This window comes from Melanotaenia boesemani, chromosome 13, assembly GCF_017639745.1.
Source record: "Melanotaenia boesemani isolate fMelBoe1 chromosome 13, fMelBoe1.pri, whole genome shotgun sequence".
In the NCBI taxonomy this organism is placed as follows: Eukaryota; Metazoa; Chordata; class Actinopteri; order Atheriniformes; family Melanotaeniidae; genus Melanotaenia; species Melanotaenia boesemani.
The window spans coordinates 19,011,502-19,034,430 of record NC_055694.1 but is presented as its reverse complement, the minus strand read 5'-3'; the positions used below and the strand labels follow the sequence as shown (position 1 = coordinate 19,034,430).

Here is a 22,929-nt window from a genome sequence, read left to right as displayed (position 1 = left end):
ATCTTTTGATCACACCCTTTGATAGGACTCATCCAGGCATTACGAACCACTCCTACAAGCAGCATGACAAAAATATGACTCATGTAAGTGTTTCCAGATTGGAACCGGCATTGTTTGAGAAGTCACAACATCCACGTAAGGGGGAAAGAGGATGGTTGAATCGTGCAGTTATGCACAGAGCTTTAAAGTTGGACCTTTGAGTGACATGAGTTCGACATCAACATATATTCTGTCAGAAACACAATGTCACTAAAACACTGACTGATCTTGTTTCCCTGTTGGTTTCACACAGTACACATTATGGAAGTCACATGGGCAAACTTTGAGGAGGAGGAGAGTTTCCTAAACTGTCCACTAGCAATAACATCCAGCCAACGACTTCTGTCAGCTGTTATTCTGACACATGGATGTGGGTCTACATCGCTAATTTATTCATGAAGAAAGTGTTGAGCCAGCTGATAGATAAACTATGAAGGCCTCCCCCATAAAGCCAATAAAATATAGAAAATTCATGACTATGTTTTGTGATTCCTTTTCTTTGTCTTAGAAAAAGCATTAATATTCAAACATTTAACAGGACATACGTTCTTTTACCCCTCCGGCCTTTAAGGTTTTAATAAGCACTGCTGTTATGTGCTTTGATAAAAAATTCTGACTTTTCGTCATATGTTTTGTGATTAAATAAGTATGTACATTTTTTTAAGTACAGTAATTACAAGTAAAAGTCCTGCAATTAAAGTTTTATGTACAAGTTTATCAGCATATTAAAAAATTGCACCTTAAAGCTGGATTAATACTTGTGCAGCGTCTGTGTAAGGTTGGTTACAGTATCACCACTGTATGCTCCACGTAGGTCTGTGGAGCACAGTTACGTGGAAATACTCCCACCCCGTGAGTACAAATCCAGCTTTAGGCTTTAACTTTAACATAATAAGATTCAGCCCTTGTCAGTGTTGTTTGGAACATTGGGGCATTTGGAAGGGGTAAATCTTCAGGTGCAGTGGTATATAAAGTTTGGGGTGGCATTTAGCTCAACTTGTTTAGCAGCCACCCCATGTACAAAGGCTACAGCTCCTAGGTGCAGGTGGTCCAGCTTCCTGCCCTTTGCTGTAGGTCATTCCCTGTTCTCCTTGATCCCCTTTTCTGTCAAGTTGCTGTTAAATAAAGGCCACTAGAGCCCCAAAACTCCTTAAAAAAAAAACTCTCCAAGTGTTGCTCTAACACTGATGCAGTTTTAACCACACACTCTCAGTAGGTGAACTCTGAATACTGCCTAGGAGTTTTTCTTATCCACCTTGGTGTTGAAGATTACTGCTACTGTTTGGTAATTAACATTGACAAAGTGTTAATAGTGTGAAGCTTTAAAAAAAATAATAATTTAATAGTTCCCATTTAAACTCTGGCCAAGTGTTAAATTTAACTCTGAGAGTGTTAAATTTGAGATTTCGAATTTGCTTAAACTTAAAACTTATTTTAATTAATTGGCAGTTATTTTTCTTCAGCTACGTATGTTTGACTTGTTTGATAGGTTTGTAAAAATTGTTTCATGATTATCTCAAAACTTAAAAACAACCATAGCAAACTTTGTCTTTGTACCCCCCAACCCACTCTGTTGTTTGAACCTAGTACACACATTTTCATAAGACTATATGTTTCCACAAAATTAGATAATTTTGTGTGTGTTTAGTGGATCCTCAACAAACACTACAAAATATGTCAGTCAAAGGTGATCCTGTTCTCATGTGACAGTTTGTAATTAAATTTATTGAGAGCTTGACCCAAACATAACCACAGGGAGTGTAAATCCCAGAAGCCCCCAATTATCACTTTTCAGTCAAGTCGGGTCACACAGAAAAAGAGATCCGACCCATTTTGCTCCAACAAAACATTGAGTCCTGATTAAACCAGCTTGACAGGACTCAGTGGCCATATTCTGTTCATCTTTAGCACCACCAGCACTCCCTTTCACTCTCAGAGCAGCCAGAGGAACAGAATGTTTTCTCACTATGAGCACTTCACACATACTCACATTTTCAGCAGAAAGAAAGTAAAGATATCTAACTGTACAACTGAATCAGCTGAATCTGAGGTGCATGTCAGCTGCTTAAGAACAACTAACTTAACAACTCTATGTCTTATTAACACTCTTTCTAAGATGCATTGGCTCATTTTCTTCAACTTGAGGGATAAGAATTAAGCGTTTAATGAAACCTTCATGACTTTCAGATATGATTATGATCTGGCACGCTCCAGTAACCTGCACAGGTTTCAGCTTGTCTGTCTCTGAACTCCACAATAATGCACAGCTGATGGCTGAAATCTTTAGCTGGAAAATGAGTCCATAAGTTTTGCAATGTGGAAGCTTTCACTTGATGTGACAACTGATTTATAAAATAAAGCTTTAATGGGAAGACTTGAGATTCCATTTTTCTGACAGTTCTGGATAAATTAATTTAAGTTTGTTGTACAACTCACCCAAAAGCAGAGTCACTGGAGGGATGACAAAAACCGTCTTCTACCTTCCAAGGAGCTGTTACAGTCGTCTAAGATCGTCTTTTTGAAAGTTTGAATGTGATGAAAGCTTTAAGTCTGCATGACAATTCAGAACTGACGCTTTGCAAATGAAAGTATAAAAAAAACTTTACAAGTTAGGTATAACTTTACCACAAGTTACTTTTCCCCCATGCGCGTTAAACTCTTTTGAGTGGCGGCCAAAAGTGCGCTGTCAACAACTGACTCAAGTCTCCACAAGGTCGTTTCTCTATTTTGGAAGCCACTCAGGTCAAAGGACAAGAAGCGACATGGTGTGTGCGGAATGACTGCCGTCGCGTACCATTACCCGCACGTACAGACTTTGAGTAAAATATGTACGTATACAAAGGAAATATTTTGGTCCGCGTGTGCGCCCCTACACGCGCGACAGCATAATCTTTTAACGCAGCCGCACTGTCTCCTACCTGTGTGTGTACAGTCTGCCCAGCAGCTGCCTTAAAATCTCATTTATATTTATCAATAATTTTAAATTCCTCTGCATGTGTTCTCATGTACTATATATAGTGGATCTTGTAGCTATTTAAAGCCACATAATTTAAACATGTTAATTTCATATTCCATTTCAATGTGTTGCTGATTTTTAAAGCATGTGTTGTGTGGCATGACTGTTTGCACAGGATTACTCTACACCTGTCAAAGATGACTCAGTGTGTCTATATTTTCACAGTCATTTGAGCTTTATGAACAAATATATCCCATTAAAAAAAAGCCTGAAAAGTGCTTTGTGTATTTTACACGAGAGCTGAAACATCCTGTCAGCTGACGTGCCTTTGTCACGCGTTTCAAAGAGTAAACGCGCATAGCTTAGATGGATTCTTTAAGATGAATACATATATTCATTGGTGACGCGCAGGAGGTGTGGTTATTGAATAATGAGACTAATGCTGGTTTGACTTATGTAAGCCAAATTGCATTAACAGGCACACCTTCACTTATGAGCACGTCACACTGTTAGGTGTTTTTCTAAACGTGGCTGTAACGACTTCTATGAAAGGCTCAAGACTGCTGAAACAACTCTAAATTCATTTTAATAACAAGGAAAAAAGAAAAAGAAATTTACACATATAATCATTTTTTTACATACCTGGGATTCTTAGTTTCATAGAGTCTCGTTAAACTCCTTGAACCACACATTGTGCTACGTTTTACTTGTATTACAACCCCATTTCTAAAAAGGCTGGAAGATTGTGTTTAATATCAATAAAAACACAATATAATGAGATGTAAATCTCATAGATCCATATTTTATCCCAAAAGAACATAAGGAACATATTAGATGCTGAAACTGGGACATTTTGCCATTTCATAGGAAATGTTAACTCATTTGAATTTGGTGGCAGCAAAACATCTAAAAAGAATTGTAACAGTTGTGTGAAGTACTCTCTTCATTTTAACAGCTGTCTGTAAATGTCTGGGAGTGAGACTAGTTACTGAAATTGTAGAAGAGGAATGTTGTCCCATATCTTATTTGATGCAGGATTCTAGATGCTCAACAGTCCTGGGTCTTCATTCCCAGATTTGTTTCTTCATAATACTCAAAATTGGTGGAAAGTCCAGATGCAGGCAGACTGGACTCTTCTCCTGCGAAGCCATGCTGTTGAGATGGATGCAGTATATAGTTTAGCATTGTCTTTCTGAAATATGCAAGCCCTGATGAAGACATTGTCTGGATGGGAGCAGATGTTGCTCTTAAACCTTTGTACTTTCCAGCACCGATGAAGCCTTCACAATTGTGTAAGCTGCCCTTACTATGGGCACTAACGCAACCCAGAGATGCAGACTTTTGAATTGTTCACTGATATTAGACTGCACGAAATCTGGATTCATCTGAATCCAGAACAGAATTTCCTGTAAGTCTGAAATCATTTTAATTGAGCTTAAGCACAGAGATGACATCATTTCTGTCTTCACAAATGGTTTTGTTTATTGAACTGAGTGATTTCTGCCAGTGTTCTTGATCCCGTGCAACATTTTGTAGATGAGAATTATGCTTGTTTTCACTGCAGTGCTGTTTGAGGGCTCCAAGATACCAAGTTTTGACCTTTGGCCCTTTCCCCTGCACAAATATTCCTCCTGTCTTTAGATTATATTTTGCTGTAAATGCTGGGATCTTCAAAGTCTTCAAATTTTACATTGGGGGACTTTTTGTTTTCATTTTTAGATAGAGTTTGTAGCAGACTGGTGAACTACTGCCCATCTTTGAAAGGCTCTGAATCTCTGAAATCATCCTGTTATTTTCAATCATCTCAATAACCCTTTCCCAGTTAACCTAATTAGTTGTGAAAATGCTCTTTCAGTTATCATTTGTGCCAATTACTTTTGCAGCCTTTTGTTGCCCCATTTCACTTTTTTTAAGTTTTGTTGCTGCCATCAAGTTTAAAATTAGCTAATATTTTCCAGGAAATGATAAAAAAAAAAAATCTTAGTTTCAACATCTGATTTGTTGTTTTTGTTCTATTGGGAATGAAATTCATTTGCCTCATTTGCAAGTGGGATTGTGAAGTAAGAAAAAAAGATCTTTTTCACATATACTGAAAATGCACAAAACTAACCTTATACAGTTGCATTGGGTGGATTCTCATTGTGTCACCAGAGAATCAAATCACATAATAAAGGATGGGTAAAAATAGATATTTGACACTCTTAGATTTTGTTAAACATTTTCAGTTAAACTCTACATTTAAGTGTACTTACGTTTATACCTGAGCCTGAATCAAAAATTCTTCAAAGTGTTTTGGTAATCTTAAGTCTAATGTTTTTGTGAATCTTTTTTTGTTTTAGTTCTATGAAACTTTCACTTTTGGGCTTCATGTGCAAATAGAAGAATACAAAAAACCTTCACTCCCATCATCAAGACAGCATGCTACATAATAAATAGCTCTACACTGCAGACTGGTCCATACTATATTCTATTCCCAGTGAGCATATGTTCCAATTACCACTTGAACACCAAGTCCTGAACACTGACTAAACCTTTGCAAAGAGAGGGACCTGAGAGACTTATGACTTCACAATTTTTTGACCCAATATGAAACCACTGAGTTGCACTGACAAGTAATCCTGACGTTTTTTTGTTTGTTTGTTTTTTCCCTTACTTAAAGTATACGGGTTGTATGTGAGATCTACCTGGTCCTCACCACGTCTGAGACTCTTTTTGTATCAGTAGGATTATTTTTATGGCTTGTGGAAAAGCAACATTTCACCCAAACTGAATCCTTTTTATTCAAGTGTTGAATATATCCCCATCAATAAATGCATCCAGCGGTTGTTTATACTGACCTCGGCTACACAGGAAACATGCAAACTATATCACAAAAAGAGTGTTCGAAATGTTGCTATGGCAATAGATGCATATTTTATCTGCAGTCTTTTCTCCTGTGGTGTCACAATGCCACCTAGTGATATGTAAGTTTGCTGAGCAAGGGATGCAGCAACTCAAGTATAGCAAAACCATCTTCACAGTTTCACTTCAGGAAGTCCAGAAAGCTTTAAATGATATAAACTAGGCTTTAATTGGGAACTACTGAGTTTAAAAAAAAAAAAAAATATTATTGATCCTAGATTGGTTGTAAACTGCAAAGTCACAACTCAGAATTGTAAACTCTAGATTTATGTCTAAATTAAATATTGCTGAAATATAGTTGTTTAGATACAGACAATAGGCTTGTTTACACAAAAGCTCTCCAGCTGTATAGAGAATGTATTTAATTTGGTGTCAAATATTATTCAATGAGTTTCTTTCTATTTTCATCTTTACCATACTGGTGCTTATGTGGGATTCCAGCAGTTCTCTGTCATAAAATATTGTGTATTCATATTAATGATCACCCAAACTACAATATAGATGAAACAAGCATAAATCTAGAGACACACAGAAGGAGAGTGACAGCACTCTCAGGTCCAAACATCATTGCACAGCTATAACTTCAAATAGCAAGTACGTGTTTGCTGCTGTATTAAAGGTTAAATGTCATATATTGATCCTTAAAGGCCAGTTTTTTGTTTTTCTCAATTTCTGGGCTAAAAAAACTCCACTTCAGTTATACAAATTTCAAACCCTAAGCATTTGTTTCAAACTGAATTCTGAAGGTTTTTACAGAGAGCTTCCCATTCACATCCCATTCATAGCCTGGTTTAAAAAGTGGCTTCTTTTTTTAAAAAAAATGTAATCAAATATGATATTTGTTCTGACTGTTGGTGGTTTTCTCTGATTTATTTAATAGATAAGACACGTAGAAACTGGGCTTTATGAGTACTGTTGACTGTTGACTGTTGAGTACTGGATCAAATCAAATCAACATCATATAAAAATCATTTTAAACCATTGAATGTTGAGTTTTCCACTGTTTTTCTTTTTCAGATTAGTCCATATGTTGATTGGTATGTAATCAATAAATGTTGTTAAATGCCATTTTCTTGAATCAGGGTTGTATTTAGTGGGAATGAAGCTCATGCATGACCTGATTCCCATTTTTAAAGGCTGACTTTCAAACAACCCCCTCCCCATCTCTATCTTTCATCAAACCAGAAGAGCCTTATCAGAAGCATTTGCCACCTTCAATCTTTGCTCACCCCACCAGCATATAGACTCCCTGAGGAGAATAGGGGTCTTTTCTCATCCTCTTTCTTTATTTATGCTGCCTTTCCACTGAGATGATGCATCATAGTCTATCCATCAAGTAAAGCAGTAAATTCAACTCTTGTGCATCAGTACATTTTGCTACATCTTCTCGCTTATCTCTCATTATTGAATGTGTTTTGAACTTCTTTACATTGTATTAAAAGTGTTTTAAAAGAACCTTTGCTGTGAGTTGGTACTGATCTAATAAACAGAACAGAACTGACATAAAGTAATCAGTTGGGGAAGATTAATTGTGAGCAGTTTTTTTTCATCAGCTGTGGTACAACATCCAGACATATTTATATTCTGTTTCTCTCAGCTTTTACAGATGTTTTAGACTATTGCTGAAACTTTGGGCAGTAATTAGGAATTTGTGGAGCAAGCCAAGCTGTGGGCAGCTCTTTGTTGTGTTGGTGATGTTGCCTGCTGTCACTGCTCTGAGAAACAGAAAAAAGTGGACAAAAATCTGCTTTATTTTGGAGTGAAACTAAATGTTTTTTTTAATGCTTTGTCCATCTGCACTGACCAAATCTGACTGCAGGGACTTAGAGCAATACAGATGCCACCCTGAAGCTCTATAAGAAACTTTAGGCTGTTTATCAGGTTTGCCAAATCCAGGGGAAAAAAACTCAAGCCTAATAACCCTCAGAAAAGATTTTGTTTGAAAGATTTTTTTTTTTTTTAATTATAGATCATCTAACAATGTTAGCCTGCACTACATCTGGATATTAAGGTAATTGTTAGCATAATTTGAGGGTGAATTATGATAATCAAAGTAGATGAAAACAATATTTCAATAAAAGAAAAATTTGACAATAATGCTTTCTTTAAAAAAAAGGCGTGGTTGGTAATATATTTCTTTACTGTTCAATATGTGTGATAGAGTTTTCATCTCATATCAAATGAGCAGTGTAAATACTGGTGTACTGGGACTCTCTAACGGGTAAATGCAACTGAAATGTTGACTTAACAATAACCTGAATTATTGTGAGAGAATGAAAAATTCAGATGCAGCAAATACCTTTTTTAGTCTTTTCTCTTGAATACAGTTTTTGTGACCTGCATGTTATGCAGAACTCATGTGATCTGGAATGCAGTATCTAATTCAACCACCTCTCCAGATGATTGACAAACATAGCAGCCATAACAGGCACGGATGTGAAGATAAAACTGTAACTGAAGGAAAAAAAATGTTTTATACAATATAACACATGTACCAGTGCATGATGTTTATGGTGCATGCATATTTTCATTACTGCTCCTTTTATGACAACACAGGGCAAAACAAGCTTCATGCAAAGTGTCCATTGTTCTGGTAATGATTAATTTCATACAGTATTTGCAGCACAATAAGATAACAGCCTTGCAATAAACATTAAATGGAGATGGACTGGGAATGAATATTAGCTGATAAGTGCCTTCAGTTATTGATTCAACACACAGAGGTGTGGATGTGAGTGTGTATAATATCAGTGTTGCAGCAGTGTACAAGGAGTTACATCATCAGCACTTAATAGTATTACAGACCCCTCACTAAATTATTGTTGCCCAAGGGAAAAATTGAAACTGAAATGTTAAACGACTTTAATACAAGTGCACACTGGGAATACGTGATGAAGGATTGCTTTTGAGCTTCCTTATTTTGTTCAGCGATTATTACTCAATAATATTGTGCGCTTTTATTGCTATGAAGCAGGTTCTTGTATGTTTGTGAAATGACAAGATTTTGGGCAATAGGGAGAATTAGAGGTTATGTAGAGCATAATATCCTTTTAATTGATAGAAAAACAGTTGTTTGTGTGGTGTGCTGGTGATTTGGTTGGATGGGTGTAAAACAGATAAATGCAAAAATTCATATAAATGTATAAATGTGTGTAGGCATTTAATTATTAGTTGTTTGTTCTGTATGGGCTTTACAGAATTTATATAAACAATTAAAGGGAAAATGCATTGAAAATGTAACATGTTAGAATGTATGACAGCAAAAATGACAAAAGAAAGTAAGTCGGAAAAATATTGAGTTTCAAATGTAGGCACTTCATATTAATAACAAAGATAAAACTACTGCTGGTAGTTTTACAGAGCATCATTTTTCAATACATCCATTTGGATTTTTAATATTTAGTTTGTTTGTTTGTTTTTTGTTTTGTTTTGTTTTTTCTTTGTTTGTTTGTTTGTTTTTTTGCATGTTGACCATCAACTGTTCCTTTATGTTGATTAAGACGCTTGAATAATTCATGATTTGGACGCCCAGAGGCTTAGTTTGGTAAACATATGGAGACAGGGGTGTCCAAGCAGTTCTGCTGCTGCTCAGTTTGATCTTAATGTTAAAGCTTTGCTTATTTGCTCCATTTCTGGATCATTCATTACATAAAAATGTGCAGGTTAACACTGAAGACCCACAGTCGCCTGTTAACAGCTGTCTGAGGTTAATTGTGTTCTTCCATTTTCTTGAGCTTGCAGAAGACACTGTTTTTGTTTTTTGTCTGTTGAAGTTGGTGTCTAATTAAAGCTAAAAGCATATACAGTACTTAACTTTTTGTTTTTGTTTTCATACTCAAGATGATTCGCTTGTAGCTCTTAATGCATGCTAAATGCAGGGGAGCATTGTGTCATTGACAAGCACAGAATGAAAGCATTCATTAGGAAGAAACTATTGAAAATCCATAAAACAGTCTGCGCCTTGGACCTATACATATCAGAAACCTAATCACAGTGGATAGAGCTTTTCATTGAACAATTCAGAACACAGTGTGTGAAAGAAATGGAAGCCCTAGCACATATGTTGACTGAACGCTCATGAGCCTTTTCTTAGGAGGGAAAGTATGGGAGGAAATGCACTTTGGTTATCACATCCCCATTGTTTGTTCCATCAAACTACAAGGTCGGCATACATATAAGCCTCTAATGCTTTCAAAATGAAAGCAAACATAACTTTCAACTGCCTCATCTTCTCATGGAGGAGGCAAACATTTCATCTCAGAAGTCAGACAGCACTTTTTGCTCTGAGCAAGCTAGGTGGAACTTGAATATTTTTTTCAAGCGTATTGTCTGCTAATATTGTTGATTTTAAAAGACCAATTGCATAACGCCACGGTTTTATAAAGATCTACAGTGCATAAAAAGTAAGCTTGTCTAGAGTGATTTTTTTAATAGGCTAAGTAAATATAACACAGTCACTCTCTGCAGCAACTGGTTGTCTGATATACAATGAGCATGTTGAAGCTTTTTATAAAATTAAACCTTTTTAATCGCAACAAAAGGCAAATAAGATTTTAAAAAAAGACATAAATAAAAAAAAAAAAGAATGTATGTAACCATACCAAAAAATAGCATGTCTCTTGGTTGTAGAAATGGACCCAATTTAAATATCTAAGAATGTTCGTGTTCTTCTTTTTACCAAAGCTTAATTAGTCTGTTAACACGTTATCAAGCAACCAGCTGACAGGTGGTTTAGGCTTAATATATCTGAGCATTTCTGTCTCACATTTGGTTGTAACTCACTTCAAATAGTGACTAAGACCCATTTTTCCATTCGCATCTGGTCTTCAGAAACACGTCATAGAAGCAAATGCTACCCTGCAGTCAACCAAAGATTTTTTGAGATTGCTCTGATTTAATGCAAGAAAAATAATCTGTAGTTTCATGTGAGGAAGGCATGACTTATAGTTTCAGTAGCTTTATTGATAACGGATATCAGGCAACCTCATTGTGGATTACAATATTTAAAGCACAGAGCAACACACTCTTGTGAGCGCACAACCACTAAATTTTCTTTAAGTTAAAATCTGTTTTATTTATATTGCACCATTAGCAATTATCAAAGTTATCTAAAGATGCTCTATAGAGCCTGAACATCCCAACCCCACCCCTCCATCCGCCCTGCACCCCCACGAGGAGGCAGGCAACACATAAGATGAGTCAATGGAATCTGGTGAAATGAGAACTAAAATATTTATAGGTAATGAATATTCAGCTGAGAGTACTTTTGTACTCTCATCTCCCGCAACAGTTTCACAGCTTTAAATATTTATTGCTTAAACAAATGGAACTGCCTGCCTCACAACCTAAACACTAAGCTTGTGTATGTGAGTGTAAACATACCATAGATAAGGCATGTAAGACCCAATGGATTTGATGTGTTTCCGTTGCCTAAAGCCATGATTTAAATCTGCATGTCCCCATTCATTGTGTCAAGTAAAGTATCTCTGAATATGAGAGCAGGACACATTTCCTGTCTGAAAATTCATAAAACATGGCAAGTAGCTCCATTCAACAATCTCCTTTTCCCACCCTTCATTGCACTTTATACCTCCCCTCTCCTTACTAAAACAAAAGCATCACAGCAATTTTGATTAGTTTATCGTTTTATGTGTTGCCATTGGCAGAATTTATATCCAAACCAACTACCCTGGAAATGTCTGCTCAGATTGGCATGAAGATGTGGGCAGTAATGTCTGCAGCCACCTGCTCTTTTCTCAATGTTTTCTGCTCAACAGTGCAGGGCTACTGGCATTGAGTCCAAATCTGTCTGCACTGCGAATTTAGGATTTAGGGACCTTTTACAATCAAGAAATGATGATGTCAGTGCAAAAACTCCCAGGGTGACCACGAGGTAGAGATACTGACTATCAACAAACTACTGTAAGACACTCTGTTGGATTGATTCCTGGCACTGGTTGAGAAGTGCAGGCTATAAAATTTTGCACACTATCAACTGCAAGGTGTCTGTTGTTACAGACCACAAACACGGCTAAAGGGCCCCAGAGACGCACATTAAATCCTAAATTACTGCAGAGGCAATATACTGCTTAAAAGATTTTCTGGCCACTCTAAGTTGCCTTGTGTTGACTTGGAAACTCAATATAAAAAATAATGATTTTCAGATCACAGCTCAGGAAGTGTGATGGTCAACCACTAGTCAGATGTTAGATGGTTTGATACTCCCAGTGAATGTTTATGTGAAAGAATAATGTATTTATTCAATAAGGCTGCTTTTTAAATTAGCTTTTTAGTGTGACAGTGCTGTGATTATGTTTATAAGTGCAGCCTATTTAAATTACTTGTGTGTGAAGCTGGTTGTTTGTTTTAATGGCTGTCAGAGCTAAAATCACAGATGAATCAATCATACTGTAAATGTGACACATGAAGTTTCACAATAGAACACCTCCCAAACACAGGAAAGCTGCTTTAGTAAAGCATGCCCATGGTCATAAGTAGACCCTTGCCAAGACCAACTAAAAAACACTCCACACAGCAGATGCTGAATAACACTCCAAACTATATAAATACTGAGTTGATGCAACACTTTTAATACCCTGCAGCACAAGTGACCAACATGAGCTTCAGCAAATTTGTCTTTATGTTTTTTTGTATTCAGATGGGAATATTGTTATTATATTATAAAATTATGTTGTTTGTTTCTTCTTAGCAGTGGCAATGCCTTTATTAGAAATGCAAAGCAATTTTTTATTTGAGTATTAGACTATATATCTTATGAGTCATGCTCAGACTTTGGTTTGTATGGTTTTCTTACTACTACTCTGTTTTTAAATTTATTTTACAGATTTTCTGTAGCTGGTCCATTGCAACATCTTGACATTGTTCTATAATTTATATTTCCAATTACCCTTGTGTCGTAAGGTATTGTTGTACAAGCTTTGCTGTCAAGTGCTTAATGTTTCCCTACAGCATCTTAATCTTTTTTTTTTTCATTGATTGTTTGAGGTCCAAGGATCACCAGCAAGGCCAACCTGATGAATCACAGAATATCTGGTACGTCTTAAGGCAGAAGGAACAGCAGACATTCTGTGATGCCTGTCTCCATGGACTCAGAAGCACTTTTATTTCACCATGACAGGCATAAAGGAGCACAGCTGCACATTGCAATTAATTTACCCAATTAAGTAAGACAGCTTTTGGTCCTCAATGCTGTTGTTGGATGAGATGAAAATGGACTTGTTTGGATACAGTGACAGGTTCTTTGTTTTGTAGAAGAAAGGAAAAAAAATATTCCAAACAACTATTTAAGTTTTTGATGGAAGATGATGAACATATTTCTGCTGTAGTGTATACAGGCAGATTAGAGCATAGCATTTCCCTGTTGAACAAACTGGACTCACCCCAGGTCAGACCTCACAAGCTGGTTTAATTGCAGGCCTTTTCTGAAGCCAAGTGAATTTCTTATTGACCTAAAAAAGGATTAATCTTAAAGTGGATCTTTCCCTTCAGTAGCCCCAAGCAAGGCCTCCTAATCAGCAACAGTAGAGAGGAAAGTCTTGATCCTCCACAGTCATGGAGCTGCAGCATGCAATAAAAGGTATGCTGGCCCATTAGTCTTCAATGCAAAGCTGTTGAAAGGAGTTCAGCTAATGAACCGAGGCTCCCAGAAATGTTCAGAAAAGAGAAAAGGAAAACTTAATGTGTTAGTTGATATGAGAGAGAAAGAATAAAGTAACCCCCATGAGGGTCTGTGTGATATATTCAAGAGAAGTGCGAGAAACACCCACGTTGCTTTGGATTGACAACCGTGTGGTGAGAACTGTTTTTATGTTCAAATGCATTACAAAACAGAACAAACAGTTATGAAAAAAGGGAAAGTATTTACAGGTTTTTTTTAGACATAATTAAAGCAAAGTTGAAGGGGATGTTCAAATTTAAAGCAACAACTTTAAATATTTCATGACATAATAAAGTAGGCTTTGCCGTATTTCCTCCAGTCCTGACTTGCTGACAAGTTTTCAAATTGCATTTCATTTGCAAATGATAAATTGCCCTCTATTTCTTCCTCTGTGTGTGGGTGTGTGTGTGTGCATACCTCTCTCAAACAAGAGCCTCCACTTCCCAGTCTTCAAATGCATAATCACACAGCCCGAAGAATTTCTGCAGGTGTGCAGTCAGGATTTGAGCAATGTTCTGTGATCAGGAAACATCATAATTAACATCTTAAATCCCATTTGAAGCTTGCACATTTGAGATTTCCTCTTCTACTTTGTGGGAAATTGCTGTGTTTCACTGTCTGTTAACCAACCTGCAGAGTGAGCAAATTAAGCAGTGATGTTTTCCTTGGTAAAACTGGGTTAAACATGGGGGTCGCTGCATTGTGCGATAAGCACTCATCTTGCAACCGTTTGCTCTTTTCTTTATGCTCCCTCAAAACTAGGCAAGGCAGAAGGAATGCAGCGAGCAGTTTGAATGGTTTCGAAATAAGACCTAATGACTTTTGCAGCTTAACATGTGCATTCAAGGCACAACGCTTTTTGCCATCACACATGCCAAAAGGGCACAAACACACACACAGACACACAGTGAATGAAATAATACCTTTAGGGGTTTGCTATTAAGATGGGTAATCCATAGGCCTCGAGAGGAGCAGGATAATATATTCCTCAAGGAAGCTTTTCACAACAAGCTCCTAGGATCAAGAGCATGAATAAATTAAAGGCATAATTAAAGGAAATGTCAAATGGCTGCTGTATGGAACATTATTAACGATGTTGTGGCCATGTTAAAGAAACCTGGGCCTGAAATGAGGATGATCAATGCAGGTTTAATGTAGTTTCCATTAGACAGAGGAAGCACTGCACCTAATACAGTTAAGCTTCACTGAGGCTAAGCACAGCTATTGACCTGCGTGTGTTCAGAATGAAGGGCAAGACGATTTAGAGTAGAGGAATTCAGTGTTTGTGTCTGAGGGACAAGTCTGAGGCAAAGATACAGACAAGGAAAGAGAGACAGACGCAGTAATGAAAGGTTGTTTATCTGAAAGAGTGGGCGAGTGTGACTAGAAAGAGAAGAAGAGAATTGGAACTGGAAAAGAGAGCTGTTTCTCTCCAGTCTTGGGAAATACATCTTTTTACAAGCAACCAAAGCTGTCAGCCGATGCTTATCAAACACAGCAAAATGAAAGCTTTGCTCCTTAAGACCCCAAGCAACCCAGTTTCTTTCAGATGAACTCGAGTTATAGTTGAGTAAGTTTTCTTCTTACAGGCCAAATACTTTTCAGGGTTTTTCTGAGGGAAATACGTACAGGTACCTTTGTTGACATTTAGTCAAGGACTGAAGAATACCATGTACTTAACTTTTTTTTATATTCTCAAGCCCTCAATTAGCAAAAATGGCTAAAAATAACCTTAAGCGACAGCTTAGAAAAGAGAATCTCTAACTTAGGATGGTCAGGTGTTATCAAGGTGGCAAACAATTGACTTGGCAAATTATTGCTGAAAAAGGTTATGAATGACTTTGGATTAGACATTTTTTGCAAATATTAAAACAACAAATGTGGCAATAATTTGGCTTTAATATTTAATATATCTGTGTCACATCATTGATATATTACAATTATATTGTTCTTGATGAGAATAAGTGTGGGGATAATGAGCAGTAACCTGTAGGGCACAGCATAGATTTAGAGCAAACAAAAGAAAAAAAAAGAAAAAAAAAGAAAAATAAATAAAAAAAATCCTCCATTATGGCATTTCTAATAAATCATAGTGCTTCCTGGTGCAAAAGAGATGGCTGTGATCTTTTTAAGAAGACGTTAAATGAATTGCTGCCATATGTCTTGCCATAGAAACAGACAGATGGACTGCATTACCCTGTTGAGCATACTGGACTCACCCCAGGTCAAACCTCACAACTGGTATGGTCAGAAAAGTGATGAAGATGGGAATTATCTGGTGCCTCAGTGCAATTACAGACAAGGTTAAAATGGAGAAACTCTTTCAATCAATTCCGCTCTATGGGATTTTATCCTCTGTATCAGGTGTTTTCACATGTGTTTTGTGGTGACTCAGCACATTTAATAAAAATATGTTTGAGAATGACAAAAATCTGGATGTGTGTGCAATCATGTATGAGTTGTTTCATTGTATATACCTTTCATTCATCCCAGTCTGAAAAGAAAAGCTATTGTACTGCTGATGTGATTATCCACATGTCCAAAATGTAATAATGTATCCCTAAAAAACTCAGAAATTTTACAGTCTCCACAGGGTGACCAGATGTGAACCATGTATGTAACAATAGTTAAAGTAAATCCATGTGGGTTTGACTTAAATATTAGTATCCAACCCTAAACATGTCATGTAAACCCACCCTGACTGACACTGATGTAGAAAAGTGAAAAGTCAACAAAACTGCAACAGGAAGGAACAAACAAGTTTGTGGCCCGGTCCTTCCTGTCTCTTATCTCATAGTTGTGTAATATAACTGTTGCCCCTTTCACTTACAAACAATAAGCATGACACAACCTTCAAAGGAAAACTTTTGCACCAAATATTTTGGAGCTTTAAAACTGTAGTCATTTTACCATTTTTGATTGTAAATGGCAGTTTCATTAAAGCAAAATTAATGCATGCTACTCTTTTAAAAGAATGACTTAGGCTTTTGAATTCTTGGAGTCCAGAAAGTGCAGCTGTTATGTAGCTAATACACATTCTGGTGAGAGACAGTTTTGTTTCAGTGCTCGGATATACAATCTTAAAGAAACAGCAAAATAACAAGTATATTATCAAACAGAATAAATAAAAAAATCCTGCAAAGGTTTGGCAAAAAGGAAATGGTTTGAGATACTGTGGATCAATTCATATGTCATCCTAGATTTAAAGAAAAAAAAAAAACTCTTAGCAAAAGATTGATCTTTTCCGTTTCTGTTTCGGTGTAGAAGACATGAGTGAGTGGTGATCTAGTTTGTTTCTACTCAGACTTCCTTCCTTTTCAAAGCAGAGTAAAATTCTGCTGCTTTGGTCACTTCATTTTTCTACCCTTTATCACCTTTCTATAAATCTATATTTCATTGTGTGTTCTCACATTTTACCCTTATTATACATATTGATTTCTTGTTAATAACTTTTAACAGCAGCGCATATTCTCAGTTACATTTCCATGACAACCTAGCATCTTAGTGAGGGGTACGGACAAAATATGTTCAGCTGTACCCACAACACTTTCATGTGAGCACTAACTGCACACAAAATAGAGGCAATGTTGTCAAATTTAGGAGAAATTTTACCACCCCACTGCTCAGCTCTTTGTTTCCAGCCACTCGCAGCTCATTATATTAGTTTTTTGGTATGTGTATACTTAACTGCTAATGGCTCTCATCGGCCCCACATATTACAAATGGGAGACACTTTCGCCTCAAAAGCACACACAAGTCCATCCACTTATATGCTGTTGTACATTGTGGATATAAACAACTAACAGGTGGATTGGTGAAAAATAAAGGTGGAACACCATTGTCCCTGGAGTTATTTTTTATTTATTTATTTTGTGTGTGTTATGAAATCATTTAAAACTTATTTAAAATGGTAAGAAAAGCCAACTAAAATATAAATAAGTAATCATTTGGAGTAGATAACACAACAGATTGTAGAATATCCCTGACTTTATTTTAGACTGTAGATATTTTAATGTATGTTTATTTCAGCTCTAGGTCCTTACTGTGCAAACAAAAAGCTTAAATTTAAGTACAAATGGGAGGAGCCTTAGCACAAAGAAGAGAGCTATTATCCCTCTTCCATGATTAACAAACATTCAACAACATGTAAGCATATATAACAGAAGAATAGAGCAAAATAAAGTCATGTATTCTCCTTCCAAGAAGGGTCTGATTTTATACTGTACTTGTTCTGAGAAACATTAATCAGTACTTTATATTAACACATTCAATCACATGACAGGACACGCACAGGTGGAACTAATAACATTAAAGGGTGTTCACGCAATAAATCACTCTAGCAGGCTGTCATGCAAAATAACCAATTCAGCCATTTCTTATTAACTGTGGCTGTGCTTTTCCTGATGCAATATCACATAATGTCTGTGAGAGAGACAAATATACCATATTTTACATATTATAAAATTGTAGTGCATCTATCGTCAGTACAATTGAGAAAACCTTATACTTCTACAATTATTTATTTATTTATTTTGTCTTCACAAAAGGAAACTTTATAAAAAAAAAAGCAGGGGTAAATCCAACTTCTTTCTTTTTACTGAGTTGTTAACTGGTAAATAAATATTACCTCAAACATCATCATATTTTAACATATCTTAAGAGTAGATAAAAGAAGCCCAATTTTACAGGTGGTATTAAATATCAAACACGGTTACATATCGGTTATGGAAAATGATCCATTATTACATACCAGTGATCAGCCAAAGTATGTGAACCTCTGTGATTAGCAAATAATGAATCCAAAGGTGCTCAATCAGGGGGCTGACCTTTTAGTCAAGACAAAGGGGATTTCTGAGGACCTCAGAATAGGAGTTGTTAATGCTCATCAAGCCAGAAAAGAAATAAAAATCATCGGTTTGAACTCCACCAATCCTCCATCAGACAGATTGCATACAAATCAAGACCAACAAAGATCATTCCAAGAACGAATAGCCTGCAAGGTTACAAAGAAAGCCAGAGTTATTTCCAAAGAGCAAAAGGCCTCTCTGACATTGGGTGACTTTATTGTTTATGACCATACTATCTTGTAAATACTTGAACAATGCCATCTTTTGGAAAATATCAAGGAGAACACCAGCAAAATATGGATGTGCTCAAGTCAGATATCTGTTGGACAGATGTTTGGTGGACAGATGAGATATAAATTAGAGCTTTAATTTTAAATGTGTATGTTTTATTATGTTTGGTGTGAGGAAAACACTGCATCCAAACATATAAAACACAACCCTCCTGTGGGTTTCGGTTTAAATGTCCAGACCATGTTTGGTCTCATTGGTTAGCAGTAAATGTTGAATCCACAAGCAAATTTTGAAATTAAATGTCAGGACTCCATCAGTAAATTGCACCTCAGGGAATAGTTGATCAAGAAGCAAGAGGAGAGAGTGGGCATAAACATGAATCCTCACAAATCCTCCTCAAATAATGGCAATAAAAATTATAAGGTTTGCTGTTTTGCATTGACCAAGTCAATGTCCTGACCTTGATCCAATAGAAAAGATGTTGAGGGACAGGAAGTGAGACAAAAAGCAAAGGTTCAGATAGTTTTGATTTTTTTTTTTTTTTTTTTTTTTAATGTAGAAAATTTTGAGGACTTCACACATTTTCAGCAACTTTGAGTGAACCAGCAGCCTTTTAGCTTGGTTTAGCAAAAACTAAAATGACATCCTCAAAGCTGGCTAATTAACACTTTCTTATCTCCTGTGTTAAATCTGCACAAAAAGCAAAGTGTAAAAAGCTGTTTCTGCACAGCTAACAGTGACAACGAGACTCCAGCGATCTCATATGTACATTCATATTTAATTGGCAGATATGTGGTAGATTCTACCTTCTCATCTACCTTTCAGCAAGAAAACAATTCCCCAAAAAGTCATATTCTTTCTTTTTTTCTTTCTTCTTTTCTTTTTTTTTAACACGGCTGACAAACAAGAATGAATGATGACTTCCAAATGCTAATTTAGTATTTCTTGGCTGTGTAAATCTTCATCTCTGTGCCCAAATAACAAACCACAGCCAACTACAAAGTGTCATTTTCTTATAATTAGTTAAACAAGAAGTGGCCTTTTTCCATATCATGTGATTAGAAGTAGGCTATTTTTTTTTTTTTTCAAATAATTATATATTCATTATAATTTTAAATTATTGTATGTTTCTATTCAATATTAAACACTAAATAGCACCAATCATTTTTCCAGATTTGAATCCAAATATTGTACAACTCCTATATGTACAAACATCACCTTTGTTCTCTGATCCACTTGAAATGAGTGTAAAGGTTAGATTGGGCAGCCCTGTTAGAAATCTGTGCATGTGCTTGCTCATAAACGTTCATCTTTCAAGAATTTTTACAGAGGACTCCCAACGATTAAAAAAAACACATCTTCACTGGCATAAAAGCAGCTTCCTATAGATCATTTTAAAGGAGAGAAATTATGTTTTCACTGTCACTCCTAAGCACAACATGGGCCTCAGCTGCTGTTTCATTGACAGAGAATTAAAGTGATTCCTCTAAATCTCATTAGCTTCTGAGGAGCCCTTTAAGCTCAGTGATTGAAATTCCTCTTCTGAGAGTATTTGACCTCTTATATCTTATGCAGCAAAACAAGTCTGTATATTTTACTTTTTAATCAAAGAATCCGATGTTTTCTTATGCTGTTGTGCTCTTTCTTTCTTTCTTTCTTTCTTTCTTTCTTTCTTTCTTTCTTTCTTTCTTTCTGCCTTTCTTTCTTTCTTTCTTTCTTTCTTTCTTTCTGATTCTGATTCAACTCATCATCAGTCATCAGCCAGCCTAGCATGAGACTTTCCTTTCAAATGTCCTGGAGAAATTGCTCCAGGTTACTATAGAGAACATAATCCAACTGACATCATGTTTTTTGGTGTGAAATTTCTATAAGTTTCTATTTCAGTGGAGATATAAAAAATAGAATAAAACAAATACGGATATAAAATAAAATACTTATGGGTAAAGACTATCCAAAACTAGCTTCTCGTCCTTAGAAAGTACTTTTGTTCTGACAGGTTTCCAAATCTTGCAGGCACAGGCACAGCTTGAAAAGATAACTGGAATGACCGGAGCTCTCCAAACAGTTGTGAGAGCCGTGACGGCTCACGGATCCGTAGCAGTATAGTGGTCTGACGCAGAGGGGCGCAGTTCCCCGCCAGGTGCGTCTTCCTCCCTCCCGCACCTTCTCCCATCCCAGTGCTGCTGCTGGTTCTGGCAGCTTCAGCCCACTCCTCCTTCTTCGCAGGGAGAGCTGACTTGATGCGCATAACAAATCATCTCTGCAAGACCCCTCTCTCTAAGCCCAGTTTCAGACCGAGGTGTGCTGGATTTCAGAGCGTAAACAGAGGCGAGAGTTTAGCCTCGTAACAAGAGGGGGTCTTTTAAATGTGATTCGGCACTGCAAACAACGTGGGTGTTGTACGTTTTTTTTTTTTTTTTTTTTTTCTTTTTTTTCTTTATCGTGGGGAGTGGAGGAAAACCGGCAGAGCAGCGATATGAAACGCGTGTGTTTATGCCTCCTGCGTTTCCCGTTATCTGTGACTGACCACAGGCTTAATTTCACCTGTATGAACGACCTTGCAATTGTGACCGAAATTTTCCTAACGAGGTTTCCATGGAGGATCAATCAGACTATTTTTCTCTGAGGGCTGAATTTGACTCCCACTGGTCTGAAGATCTTTCAGGATAGGAGGTAAGACAACATAGCCCATAGATTTATAATAGCGCATGAGCGCGCTTTGCAGTTGTTAACGTGCACAAATCAGCACAATTATTCTGTCTTACATTTTCAAAGCTGAAATGTTTGATCCAGTCAAACAGGCTCTCGTGTTGGCCTGCTTTGCTCTTCCGAATTGACCCGTTAATAAAATGTCATGTATTTGACAATAATTATTTGTTTTAGACTAGAGCAATATCCAAACTGCAGACAATTCCTCCACACTGATGTTGGAGGGGAAGCATTCAGAAATAGGCAGTTCCTTGTATTTCAAACATGCTTTCCTTTGTCAAAGTGATGAAGGGATGCAGTTATAGTCACATGCTGGTATTTTAGCCCCTGACCGCTCCTGTAGTTCCTGCTGTACCATGAAGCCACACTGCAGCCCCGTTTTATATCAGTGTGAAATACTAACCCACAGGGTAAACCAGTACATTGTAGTGGGAGTCTATTGCTTCCGTCTCAGGTGGATTTGCATGTAAGGTGCTTGTATTCGAATACAATACTAAAAGGGGAAGAGGAAATCAATAATCTATTCATGTTTTGTCATTGACAACGCACTCTCAATTAATATAATATTTAATGACCAGAATACTATCGGTAAACCTTGAGAAGTAGCTGAGATACGAAGTGGGGAGTGAAAAAGGTGTTGACAGTAACACACATGCACACATAAGCACAAATCCACACCACTTCCACCTTGCAACATTCTCCAGGTAATTGCATACTTGTGTGCCACAGTGTCAGCTTGAATATCTCTGATGAATGCAGCTCAGGCCTTCAAACAAAGTGCACTCCCACTCTTCCAGCTGGGCTATTTGTTCAAGCAGCATGTTACTTGGATGCTGGCACTGTGATGGAGGGGGTAGTTATGGTGTTTATACATTATTATGTTGTATCAGTTAACCGAGTGTTGGTTCACTAAGGTGCTTCCTTGATTGAGAGTCAGAGCGATTCACCCTGTTAAGCTTTCTTTCCACCTTCCATCACCATTATCCAGGAGTGCAAGCTGAGAATGTGCATGTGAATGCTTGCGTGTACATGTGGGTGGTTGGGCACCAATGTGCGTGTGTCAGTGTGTGCTTTGAGTGCATGTGTGTGAACAGTGTTACACACTGTGTACAGATATAACACAAACATAATGTTGTATCTCAGTTATTTGTATTAGCAAATGATTGATTAGATCTGTATACAAAGGGACACATTGATTCATTTCATAGTGGCATTTCTTACAAACCTCTTTTCAAATGCCAACCATAACATGCAAAGTCGACAGGAGTGTGATACCCACTGCACCCTCCACACACCAATCCCCAGTCTTGAGGTGCCAGCAGTTTGCACTCTGTGGGCCTATCACTGAGGTATGGCATGCAGGACTCTTCTGGAGAGGAAGCATACCAATCCAATTTTGCAGATTTTGGGGGGGATGAAAAAAGACTGAGCAAACATGAAAGGTTGAGAAGAAAATCCTGGCTGAGACCCCACATGTCTGATTTGACATCCAGGCAGCTGACAAACAATTAGACTATCCATAAGTACTGCTCTGAACCAGACTCGCCTCGGGATTAGACCACAAATGA

At 37.0% G+C, this 22,929-nt stretch overlaps 2 protein-coding genes across 3 annotated transcripts in view; one reads left to right on the top strand and one right to left on the bottom strand.

The window, feature by feature from the left end:
- LOC121652162 (neural cell adhesion molecule L1-like protein) overlaps nt 1-2,889 on the bottom strand; it is a 50,524-nt gene extending 47,635 nt beyond the window's left edge. For both annotated transcript variants that reach the window (XM_042004781.1, XM_042004783.1), the window contains exon 1: nt 2,476-2,889. The gene's annotated coding sequence lies outside the window, so the exon portion shown is untranslated. The remainder of the gene's footprint in view (nt 1-2,475) is intronic.
- Nucleotides 2,890-20,857: 17,968 nt separating this feature from the next.
- Nucleotides 20,858-22,929, top strand: part of cntn3a.2 (contactin 3a, tandem duplicate 2) — a 34,440-nt gene continuing 32,368 nt past the window's right edge. Inside the window, exon 1 of the mRNA XM_042002817.1 lies at nt 20,858-21,325. The gene's annotated coding sequence lies outside the window, so the exon portion shown is untranslated. The remainder of the gene's footprint in view (nt 21,326-22,929) is intronic.